General features: G+C 39.8%; 1 pseudogene; it reads left to right on the top strand.

The window, feature by feature from the left end:
* The first annotated feature begins 2,376 nt into the window (after window positions 1-2,376).
* LOC125530102 lies at window positions 2,377-4,221 on the top strand (annotated as a pseudogene).
* The last annotated feature ends 8,759 nt before the right edge of the window (window positions 4,222-12,980 follow it).

Here is a 12,980-nt window from a genome sequence, read left to right as displayed (position 1 = left end):
AAACTACTATGTATTTGCATCAATGGGGAGTTGGGCCCATTCTTTCGTAATAAGAGAGGCCTACGTCAAGGAGATCCTATCTCGCCCATTCTGTTTGATTTAGTCACAGATTCTCTATCTTCCATGACGACCAAAGCCAAAGAAGCAGGGCACCTCAAAGGTGTGGTGACTCACCTCATCCTTGATGAAGTGATGCGTATCCAATACGACGACGATACGATGCTTCTCTTCGATCCCGACATGCGAAGTTTGGTGACTATTAAAATTATTCGTATTTGCTTGGAAGCAATGTATGTATGGGATGAAAATCATTTTTTCTAAAAGCAAAGTTTGCACCATAGGTGTTGACGAGGCCAAGAATAGGCGCATCGCCAACTTCTAAATGGCGATCGTTTGCACCATGAAACTATTCCACACCTATAGTTCCATGGCAGATCAGTTTGCTCTGGTGTGTGCCACTAGAAGCCAGCAACGTAGAGTAGCTTGGCGAGCGTTTGTGCCCTTCGCTTTGGCCGGTGCTTAGGAACACGTGCAAGAAAGTTGCTTATCGAAGGAAAATTACCTACTCGTCCTGCTAACTACTTATTCAAATGGTCTCTTTTCTTTAAGCAGTGGAGTCCTCTGGGTAAGAGGAAGGACAGTTACATGACCTTCGAGGTGCTTCGCGAGATCAAATGCATGTACACCATCAACCGAAGCTCCAGCCAGTGATATCGGCTACCCCCATTTTACTAATCTACTTCGACGATGTTGAGCTATACCTTTTGAGTGGCTTTGTAATGTTTAGACTTATGCTCTGTTTTCTGTTTTCGGCTATGTATTCCTTTTGGTTGTAAGATTTTGTATGACTTTGTTGGTTTTTTAATCTAAAGCCGGGCGCTCCTTGCGCCTTTTATCCATAAGAAAAGTTTAATTCTTCTCATCCAACTCCTCGCAAATGAAATGAAAGAGCATGTACATTTCTCTAATTCCATAATTTTCAAAAAATATTATAGCATGAATTAGATACACATTAATAGATAATAGAAAATTCCCCGAAAATCCATTTCTGCACCCGAGCTCATCTGCACCCGCGCCGATGAAAAAAATCAAAACAAATACTAGAAAAATTCTAAAAATACCAAATAAAATTTGTGTGGTAGACAATTTGATGCGTGAGGCTCGCTCCAAATTTTAAATTATTTGGACATATGAGCAGCTCTCAGCAAAAAAGATAAATTAGGGGTCTGTAAAAATGTTTACTGTTCATGTTCTGCTTTGGCCTGATTTGTCTTTTTTGCTGAGAGTTGCTCATATGTCCAAATGAATTGAAATTTGGAGCGGGCCTCACCCATCAAATTGTCTACCACACAAATTTTATTTGGAATTTTTTGAATTTGTTTGTATTTTTTACGAATATTTTTAACCGGATGCAGATGAGCCTGGGCATCAAAACGCCCTACTCAAAATTCCCTAAAAAGATTAGATAATAGAGAAGGGGTCTCAAACCTGGAGCGCAGAATCCGGGGTCTCAAACCTAACCAAACCGTCATGACAATTTGTCAGCTTTACATGATTATAGCTGGGAGGATTCCAAAAAGGAAACTGGGAGGGGAACGTGCGCACATAGTAAACCTAGGGTTTTTATTTTGTGAAGCTACGCCCCCGACCCCGACGATGGAGTTGAGATCGGGGCACCGCTCCCCTTCCTCCCAGCAGCAGCCACCTCCAGCTCCAGGAGATGGCGGAGTGGACCGCATCAGCGCCCTCCCCGATGACCTGCTCCTCCTCGTCCTCGCCCACCTCCGCTGCGCCCGCTTAGCCGCGCGCACCAGCGTCCTCTCCCGCCGGTGGCGCGGCCTCTGGGCATGCCTTCGCCAGATCGTCTTCAGCGACGTCCCGTTCCCCTCGCTCAAAGCGGCGCTCGGCCGCGTCCACCCTCCAGTAGTTTCCCTCCTAGAAATCCGCGTCCCCCACTACGACGAGAGGCACAGCCCCCTCCTCGACCCCACCGGCGTCAAGTCTCTGCTGCGCGGCTCGCGCCGGAGGAGTTCGCCTTCACCCTCCGCGGGCACTTGAACGGACATGTCTTTCTCAGGCCCGTACCAGGCACATGTGCAGCGTGTGCGCCTGCACAGGGCCCCAAAGTCAGCAGGGCCCCCAAATCAGCGAGAGTATTAGTTAATTGCTGGGGTTAGTAGGAGGTAGGTACACTTATTACCATGAACGGTTGAATAATCAAAGCAGGAGTGTACCAGCCTCTCCTCACGCATGGGAACCTGGCGCTTAATTAACTCGGCCAATACTAGTACTACATGGGAACCTGCATGAAGAAATTATCCAGCCTCTCCTCAACGCATGGCTCTTTTTTCCATAAAAAAAATGAGGTTCTCACCCATGGCTCTCTATCTACTCTTCGGCTTCTTTAGACATCAGGTACAATACCCCTTCCTACTCCTCATCAATCTTCACTCCTTGATCCTTAGTTTACTCCTAATTCCTAAATCCTCATCAACATTATTTCCTTGCTAATGTTCCACTCTGAATCCCCCATCTTCTTTTTTTTCGCATTTACCACAAGATAATCCATTGCGATGAACTTTCAATAGGTAACATTCCACTCCCAATCCCCATCTGCTAATTCTATGCTATTTCCACAAATAACCCATTGCGACGAACATTGAATAGGTAATGTTCCACTCTCAATCCCCATTTTTTTATTTGTGTTCTATTCTTCTTAGGTCTCAAATCGGTAGGGTTGCATATCAGTGTTTCTCTCGACCACTTAGCTGCCTGTTGCCAGCGCTGCAACTTATGTGCATCAGCATCAATTGGAGCCTGACTGCAATTGAAGGCTAAGGTAGCTTCAATCCTTTTTATCTATATATGTCCAATTTTTAACATTGGATGTTTGTCTCTTAGTTTTACCTTCTTCAGTGTCTTCAGAAGAATTAGGAACTACGAGTCATGATGACAAAAAAAGGAACTATGAGTCATGACATGGAAAAGTTAAGAAAAGGAAAAAAAATGCCAAGTGCCCATAATTTGATTTCGCACCGGGCCTCCCTTTTCTCAGGTACGGCCCTGGTCTTGCTTCTACCGCGCCACCTCCATCGAGCTGGCGTCATGTCTCCTCTTGCTCCGCGTGCCGGCCGGCATCGAATTCCCGGCGCTCGAGACGCTTTCTCTGTCGGGCAGCGTCCCGGATCTCGACCCCTTGCTCTCCTACTGCCCACGCTTGCGCACACTCCGGCTCCGGAGCATTGAGAATGACAGGGGCGAGTTGAGTGTCAGCTCCGCGTCGCTGCACGAGCTCGTCGTCGACCGCTGGGGCAAGCGGACACGCCGTGTCAACATCGTCGCCCCCCTGCTTAAGCAATTGACCATGTCCTTCGCCGCCTTGGGGGTCAGCATCTCCGTCTTGGCACCGATGCTGGAGAACGCCTCGTGGGACTGCTGGTACTACAGCTTTGAGAGGGAGCCTAGTGCTTTTGGTATTTGGAGTCTCGAGATCAGGTGATGCTACAGACGGCAGAGAGACAAGGACATCTCCCTTCGCTGGAGATTTGGGTCTACGCAGTGGGTCTCATCTCCCCGCTCAGTTTACTGCAAAGCTTCAACCAAACTAAATGTGTTAATGATATATGTATCCTGTCAAATTGTTTTTTCAGATCGTCCACGTTTTAGGCCTAGGAGACAAGAACACCTTTGCACAGGAGATAGAGAAGCATATGGTTGCCGAGTTTTCTGTTTTGGAGCTAAATCTCACAACAAATGGACATGTTTTTGGACCACTCGTGTTTCATCTCCGAAGGATGGTTAAAAAATTTGGTTCCATGAGGAGGCTTAAAGTCATCCTACAGAGATCAGCGGTAATTCTACGCTTTAGTTATATATATACCCTAATGATACAATGTGTAGTAATTCACATATAACTTTTGGTTTTAGGTGGAAGAAGAAGAATGCCCATTTGGTTGTCCTTGTGAGCCTTCAAACTGGAGATCTCAAACAATCTCCTTGTTTGCTCTCGAAGAAGTGGAGATCAAAGAGTTTAAAGGATACGATCATGATATTGATTTCTTGAAACTCGTATTCAAATGTGCGCCGATGCTTAAAAAAATGATTGTGAAGCTGTTAGAGGAGGCCTCGGCAAGTAATGATGGATGCGCAAAGATATACAACATCTTCGAGGCATATTCTTCCGTGGAATGCACTATTTGCACGCACGCAGGTGAAACGTAAATGTAATTGTTAGCATGCGAATCATAGAGTTTAGTTGTGCATATACCATTTATTAGCTATATTTCCAAACTTTTGTGCCACGCCCTCATCCTTCCATGGAAATAGAAACCAAATGGTGGAGTGGATAATATGGACAATTCAACATTTTTACGCAGCTTTCCTTAACTAAGTTTCTCTTTTGCATTCTGCAATCTTCTCTAATGGTATCATGCCCTTTTGTTTTGCATAGTATAGTTTCTAGGTAAGCTGAGGTTGTCTCATCCTAATTTATTTGCCTTGGGGTTCGATACGAATTATTAGTTCCAGTTAAACTCTGCATCAAGTACTTCGCTATTTCTTTCTGCTATTAGCATGTATTATGTTTTATTTGCCACTGGCAATAATATGTTTTGCATCAGACAGTTGCTAGACTAAATGATGTTAGTTGCCCCATCTAAATTTCATTGGCCGTTGGGTTTCTATATGCTCTCACCATGTTGTGTTTGATTTTCCAGTTGCCACGTTCTTAACACATAAAAACTCCCTATTTCCTCATTGCGATAGTGACCAGATACGGATGTATCTAATACTAAAACGTGACTTGGTACATCCGTATTTAGACAAATCTAAAACAAGAATTTTAGGACGATGGGAGTATAAAAACTCCATATTTCCTCATCGCGATAGTGACCAGAGCTTGTTTAAATTTGTTTCCTCTGCCAGGTTAATGCATGACAGCCAAAAGTGCCCATCGACATGATGCTCATCCTTATTTGTGGATTCATGGTGCTAAAAGATCGTCCTTTCACATGCTGACCAACTCCGCTACCTTGTCTTAGAACTTAACTTGGTAGCTTCAATTGTCTGTGTTCTTGTGCCAGTGTACCTTAGCTATATATAAGGCACTCTTAGATTAATCTTGAATGGTCTCTCCAGTATTCAATTATTTAAGATAATGCACTCTAGATATTCTAGTCAATTATCATAAGCTAGTTATTATGTTAAGCCTAGGACTGAGCATTTTAGGGCTTTTAATATGCAAACAAATCTTTGGAATCCTGGATTATTTTTGAAAAAAGAGAATATAAATTTAAAGTTTAAACATTTTTTCAATATGCGAATAAAATTTTGGAATCCTGAACATTTTTTCAAAATTTGGACAATTTTTTAAAATTATAAATATTTTTTGAAAATTTATATATATGAAAAAATAAAAAAACTGGTTATATGGAAAAGAAACAGAAAAAGAAAAAAGAAACTAAAAAAATGAAAACTAATGAAAATTATTTCAGGAACCTTCGAGACGGTTCCCAAAACCGGATGAGGGCTGCTACAAATCAGCCGGTTGATTTGATCAAGAATTAAGCTGCCTGGAGAGCCGTTCGATCAAAAGCAAAACGAAGCAGCCATCGTCCTCCCCTTGCCTCACATCCACCACCCTAGTACAAGCAACAACGCAACTCCGCCATGACCAACGACGGATGTTATGAACCACGCTACTTATCTCTTCACCGTGGCACCGGTGCCAGCGCCGATGACCTAATCACAGCGGTGATGTTGCAATCCAGATGCACACAACATTATCAAGGCATGACGCCACCAGTCTACATCCTCGCCACGCAGCAGCTTTGGTTCTGCAAAAAAAATAGCCAAAAGGACGATGATCACCGCCCCCATTGTCGGTGTCTCGCTCAATCGACGCTTCATTGCAGTGTCGCCGTCCTCAACTTGTCGCGCCGCCGGCAGCCCCAGCCACTTCTTTGCAGCGCCGCCGTCCTTGACTTGTCGCATCGCCGGTAGCAATGCATGTTACATTACAGCGTTGTCGTCCTTGACTTGTCGCGTCACCGGCAACAATGCATGTTACATTACAGCATCGTCGTCCTGGACTTGTCGCACCGCCGGCAGCACCAGCCACATCATTGCGTCGTCCTTGACTTGCCGCGCTGCCGACAGGACCGGCCACTACACTGTGACGTCCTTGCCTTAGCACACGGCCGGCAACAGTGTGCACTTCATTGCAGCGTTGTCGGCAGCAGCACGCGCTTAATTGCAGCATGGCACACCGGCGGTGATGCGAGCCTGCCTCCCCATGCATGTTGCGTTGCAGCAGTACGGTAAGTGGCGCCGCCTTCGGCCTCCTTGGTCGTGCTGCACTGAAGCATTGTCGGGATGAAGCAGGCGGTGGTCGCAACCATGGCGGGATGAAGCAAAAGGAGATGAAGCGGGCGGGATGAAGCAAGGAGATGAGGCCATGGCGATCTCGTGCTGGCCGCTTGGGACAAAGGTGGAGGGGAGACTTCGGTGTGCATCGTTTTTTCCGTGGAGCTTGCAACACAGTGATTGGAGAAGGTATCAGCGAAGGATGGAGCAATGTCCGGTGACGAACGACGTACGATAGGGTTTGCTCAAGAAGAAGGCTGGAGGAAATGTGTGGATGAAGATCTCGCGTAGAGATAACGCTGTGAGATGGGAAACCGGTGGGTGGGCTGCACATGAGACACGTGTCAAGCGAGCGTGGCGGTTGATGGAGTGGAAAATCAGCCGGTTGAAACAGATCATTTTCCAAACCGGATACTGTAGCACATGCATTATCTCATAGTTGGGGCGGCCCATCTCGCTTGCTAGGTCGCTTGCCTCTATGCAAATGAGCCACAACTTGCCGCAGATAGCGGAAAAAAATAGATTTCCACCGTATTTAGCACCTAGGCTTTTTTTCAAATTTGTTAATCTTTTTCAATTTCTTGAACTGGTTTTTGTAACTTTTTCGTGATTTTTTTAGAATCTATAAAATATTTCCAATTTAAAAAAACTATGAATTTTTTGTGTAGGTAGAACTTTTTTTACAAAAAGATTCATAAACTTGAGAAAAAGTTCAGGAACAATAGATTATTTTTTGGAAAATCTGTGAAAGATTTTTAAGAAATTACGAAAAAAGTATGAACTTCCCCAAATCTGCAAACATTTGGGCATCCCCAGCATGCGCCCATGAGAGCGATGTCGTCGCCTAGTTGGCCCAAGGCCTAAAAATTTTGTTTCTATTTTTTCATTATTTTTCTCCTTTTGAGCTTTATTATTCTTTTGAAATCAGTTCAAAAAATTGAAATATTATTTGGAATACCAAAAAATATTCTTCAAAATTTTGAAAATGTTCTGGAATTTTAAAAGATTTTCCTTTAAAAAAATAAAATTTAAGAAATGTATGCATTACAAAAAAGTTGATTATAAAAAACCTCATGTTTACAGATGTATCCGTGTGGATTAGTCTAGCACACTTCTCTCGACTGGTAGTTTTTTTAGACTATAGATAAACGACTCTAACTTCTTGCATTAGTTTGGCATGGACATATGAAACATACATGTTAGGTTTGAACGACTTCCAACACCATTTGCATGTTGCGACATGTCCGGCCATTTATTGATCCTTTTTCACCATGAAAACTTTAGAAAATGTAAAATTTGTCAAAAATCCAAACTACTTGGCATGATACCTTAAATTGGTTACAGAAACTGATGGAAAAAATTGGGGCCATTTAACGAACATAGAAAATAAGGTCCTTTCAAATGGACCCTTTCGGCCTATCAGAACAACCTTCATTGCACATAGTCTATTCTTGAACGTCGTTGAAATGACCTCAACTTTTGCAAGGAGGTGGCATGCCCATGTTAGGCACCTATGCCTGGTTTGAATAACTTCTGACACCGCATGCACGTTGCGATACGTCGGCCATTCATCGCTCTTTTTCACCAAGAAAACTCCAGAAAATGCAGCACTTATCAAAACCCCAAAATATTTGGCATGGTTCCTTGAATTGGTCAGACTTATAAAAACTTGGGGCTATTTCAAGTATGTCGAGAAATAACGTGCTCTTAGATGAAGCCTTCTAGCCTACACAAACACCCTCTATTCAACATGCTCTATTTTTGTGCACCCTTGAAATTACTCCAAGTTTGCAAGTAGGTGGTCATGCCCATGGTAGGCATCCATGTCAGTTTTGAACGATTTTCGACACCGTATGCAAGATGTGACACGTCCAGCCATTTTATCGGTCTTCTGTTGATTGGGAAAACTATAAAAAATGCAAAATTTGTCGAAAACCAAAACAACTTGGCATGGTGCCTTAAATTGGTCATACAAGGTCATAGGAAAAAATTGGGGCCATTTAAAGGATGTCGAGAAACAACATGCTCTCAGGCGGAGCCTTCTGGCCTACCCGGAAACCCTCCATTGAACATGGTCTATTTTTGAATATTTTTGAAATGACCTCAACTTTTGCAATAAGGTGGGCATGCCCATGGTAGGCATTCATGTCGGGTTTGAACGATTTTCGACACCCTAAGCAAGTTGCGATACATTCGGCCATTTATCAACCTTTTTTGACTAAGAAAGCTTCAGAAATTGCAAAAATTGTTGAAAATTAAAAAAATTGGCAAGGTGCCCTGAATTGGTAATACAAGCCACTGGAAAAATTTGGGACCATCTCTAGGATGTTGAGAAACAACATGCTTTCACATGGAGCCTTCTAGATGTTTTCTCCGTTGCTTCTCTAGATGCTTTCACATGCTTTTCTCCGTTGAATGTGGTCTGTTTTTAAAAAACTTTAAATGACCCCAACTTTTAAAAGAAGGTGGGCATGCTCATGTTACGCATCCATGCTTTGTTTGAACAATTTTTTACACTATATACAAGTTGCGACATGTCTCGCTATTTATCGACCTTTTTTGAATGAGAAAGCTCTAGGGAATGCAAAATTTGTCAAAAAAAATGAAAGTTGACAAGGTGCCTTGAATTGGTTATAAAAATCAATTAAAAAAATTAGGGTCATCTCAAGGATGTCGAGAAACAATGTACCCTCAAACAAAGTCTTTTGGCCTACGCGAACACCCTCCATTCCACATGGTTTATTTTTGGACATTCTTAAAATGACCGCAATTTTTACAAGCACGTGGGCATGCCAATGGTAGGCATCCATGTCAGTCTTGAAGAAAAAATATTCAAATTATAGTTTAAACAGGTGCTTAAAACTGTTATTTCAATATTTTAACATAAATATAAACACAAAATGATTAAATTGAAAGCAAATAATGCTTTTTAAAAAGCATTTAATAAATTTCTAAACAAAAAAGAATTTTAAATCACTATTTAAAATAGTTACTTAAAACTACTAGTAAGCATGCACGTGCAACACACGTCTCAAACAAAATATGTTCACATGATATAATGCTAAAATGATTTTTACAAAAAAATCAGATCGCTACAAAATGTTATCATGTCACTCAAATTGTATTTTCAAAAAGTGCGATATATCTGTGATCCAACACACGTATCATAAACATGTCTTCGCATAAAACTCACTATCACATAATAATTGTATTATAATTGCTACAAGAATATATTATAAAAACCGCAACTAAGCATGTCTTGAAGGTCCTTCTTTTGAAGCAATGAAGGTCCATCTATAGATGCGATCAATGATGCTTCGTTCAATGTATGGGATATTGTTTTGAGCTTCATTCTCTTCGTACTTTAAAATATGCACCAAAAATTGCTTCCTCGGTTGAAAACCATCCTACATTGGCATTATACAACATTGTTATAACAAGTTGCATGTGCAATGTGTATACAAATAAGCATGGTGTAAATAGTCACCTGGGGTATGGGAAAATATAGCTTTCCATCGCACAATGAGTGCATGTAATTAAAAACCAAATAACCAGACAAGGCACTGCACATATGAAATAAACACATAATGTGTGTTGAATGAATCAATTAATATTGTAATGCGTTTAAAAGATTCATACCGGTGTGAGTTTGTTGGAGTAACAGGAACTATGCATTCCCATTTAGAGATATCATCCTTGAATGCAGGGTTTGCAACTTAAAGCGCAAGGTTTAGATTGTCGACCACAGTTTTAAGTACATTCTTCCCGAAAGTAGGTATTGGTATCAGATCGAAAATTGAGACAACTTTTCTATTTTGATCCAAGACAAACAATAGAAATAACCCAAACATATACCAAGGCAATAAAATCTGCAATGATGAAATAGTTTAGAAATACATAGAATATTAATTAAGGCCAAGTAAAGCAGTGTTACAAATGAAAAAAAATCTTACCATATCACATTGAGAGATATGATAATCATTACGGTCAGGCCAGCTATGAAACAATCGTTTCAATGTATCAATTTCCATATGTTCACGATGACTTGAGTCTCGTGCATAGTGGAACATGGACTAAAGTAAGAATGAGAAAATATTAGTGCAATGAGAGAAAAAATGCAGTACGTGATTATAGTAACTTACACAAAAGTTCAGATCCATATAGTGAGATGGAATGTCTCTGAGAAGCTGGACTTCCTGGTGCGCTAGTATTCGCATAGCCATATTAAAGCAATGAATATCCATGTATTCATCATTGCTTAATATGTTTTTATAGGGTACGGATCAGAGCTTTTCACCCATTTGCTTCGGTAAATCAAAATTCTATAAATTATAATGACATTATAGTAATTTGTTGGAATACAAAATGAACTAAAAATTATGGCTTACTCTAGTAGAGCGACATCATCAACCATACTGATGAACAAGCAAAGTTCATCTATTAAATCATCGTTTGTTGGGTTGACAGACGGTGAAAGGATAAATGACCGCGAGATGAGCTCAACTTCTGTCGATGTATTTGATGTTTTGAAATTCTCAGGGGGTCTATCCAAAATCATACATTCTGTGGGATATGTGTTGTTTTCGTCCTCTTCCATGTCTCGATTTCTTATATTATCATCATTCAATTCTGAGTCCACTAAAATGACAGCTAGTTTTGTTCTAAGATCTATCATATGTTCCTATTAAAATAGTAATGAGAGTTAAATAGTGATACCACATAGAATAAGTATAATGCTACACAGTAAAAAATACATGTGTAGGAATGTCAAACAACATATCTCCTGTGAAGTACTCGATAAAATTTACCATCCACAGACCACAAGATGATCTGCATGATTACAAATATAAAACTTAAATATACTCAATCATTTTTTATTATCAAATTTATAGATATTTGTATAAAACAACTTCTAGAATCATCAAATGATCATGACTGAAACAAGCCGTGATGAAAACAAAATTTTCACAAACTTAGTGAACCGGACATGCCCTATGAAATATAATGTTTATTTAGAAGATCTAATACAGTATTTTTTTTTGGACAACGCCGCACTCACTCGAAGCTCAATCAAACTTCCACCGCCCCCTCATTTCTCCATTCCTCCCCATTCTTCCCTCATCCCTCAAACTTCCACATTCCGTACTACATAAAAATCCCCATTCAGTCAAACTATTATTTTGGTGTTCCAAAAAGTATTTTAATTTTAAAAAAGGTTTCAAAATAATAATAACGTTTAAAAATGAGGAAAAAAATAACAAAACAAAGAAGAAAACGAAAAAAATAGAAAAGCAGCAGAATTCGGCAGATTGCCGCTGCTTCACACAAGGCGAACGGCCGAGAGACGCGTTTGGGCCTGCCCCATCTGGTTCTGGGAACCTTCTAGAAGTTTCCGCGAACCATTTATTTTTCATTCACCGGTTTTCTGGTTTCATTTTCTTTGTCGTTTTTTTTGCTTTTTCTCTTTCATTTTCTTCGTTCTTTTTACATTTTGTTTTCTGTTTCTTTTTCATTGTTTTCATCTTTTCCCTTTTCGTTTAATTTTTCCTCTTCAAATCTATTTACTTTTTTTAAAATTCTTCATGATTTCAAAAAATGTTTGAAAAGTACAAAAATGTTTAGGTTTTTTAAAGGTTGTTTCGAATTACAAAATAATTTGTTTTCAAATTTTGTTCGTAAATTCAAAAAATGTATGGGATTTTTAAAACATGTTCTTGTTCTCTAAACATTGTTCAAAGTGTTTAATAATGTTTCAATTTTCAAGAAAAATCTCAAAACTCAAAAGATATTTGTGTTTTCAAAAAATGCTCGGGAATGAAAAAAATGTTTGGTTTTTTGAAACATGTTCTTGTTCTCTAAACATTGTTCAAAACGTTTAAAAATGTTTCCATTTTCAAAAAAATATCAAATCTCAAAAGATGTTTGTGTTTTCCAAAAATGCTCGGGAATGAAAAAAATGTTTGGTTTTTTGAAATCACAATTTCAAAAAAGTTTGAGTTTTTATTAAAGTATTCAAAATTTCAAAAAATATTTGTGTTTTTATATTTTTCTAGAAATTATAAAAATGTATGAGAATTTCAAAGAATGTTCTTGTTTTCTGAAAAGTGTTTAGAATGTTAAAAATGCTAATTATTTCAGAACTTAGAAGATGTTTGGGAATTTCAAAAAGTTCACACTTTCGGAAAATTGTTAGAATTTTGAAGGTTTTCCCATCAACATGTTTCTTCTCTAAATTCCTTAAATGTTCATGTTTTTCCGAAAATGTTCAGGATTTCCAAAAATTATTTTTGTCAAAAAGGATGGTTTAAAAAAATGATTTTTCAGTGTTGAGTTGTTCAAACAACTTTCGTATTTCTAAAAATTATTCAATTTTCAAAAATTCACAATTATCAGGAAAATTTGAAAAAATCTAAAAACTACCCGGATTATGCGTTGTATAGACTGCTTAAAGTGATGCGCTCATTGTTAGTCACCAACGCTTCTCAGGTCGACTAGTTAGCAACTCTTCTTTGTGAGTTACAGGTCCGAAGTTCGAATCCTTGGGAGGTGGTGCTTTGTTCTCTTTAGATACTAGATCGTTGTCGGGTGCGAACGCTACTGCGACCACGTCCATGGGC

Source organism: Triticum urartu, unplaced genomic scaffold (genome assembly GCF_003073215.2).
Source record: "Triticum urartu cultivar G1812 unplaced genomic scaffold, Tu2.1 TuUngrouped_contig_6069, whole genome shotgun sequence".
In the NCBI taxonomy this organism is placed as follows: domain Eukaryota; kingdom Viridiplantae; phylum Streptophyta; class Magnoliopsida; order Poales; family Poaceae; genus Triticum; species Triticum urartu.
Note: the sequence above shows the minus strand (reverse complement) of the source record. Positions and strands in the feature narration are given on the sequence as shown.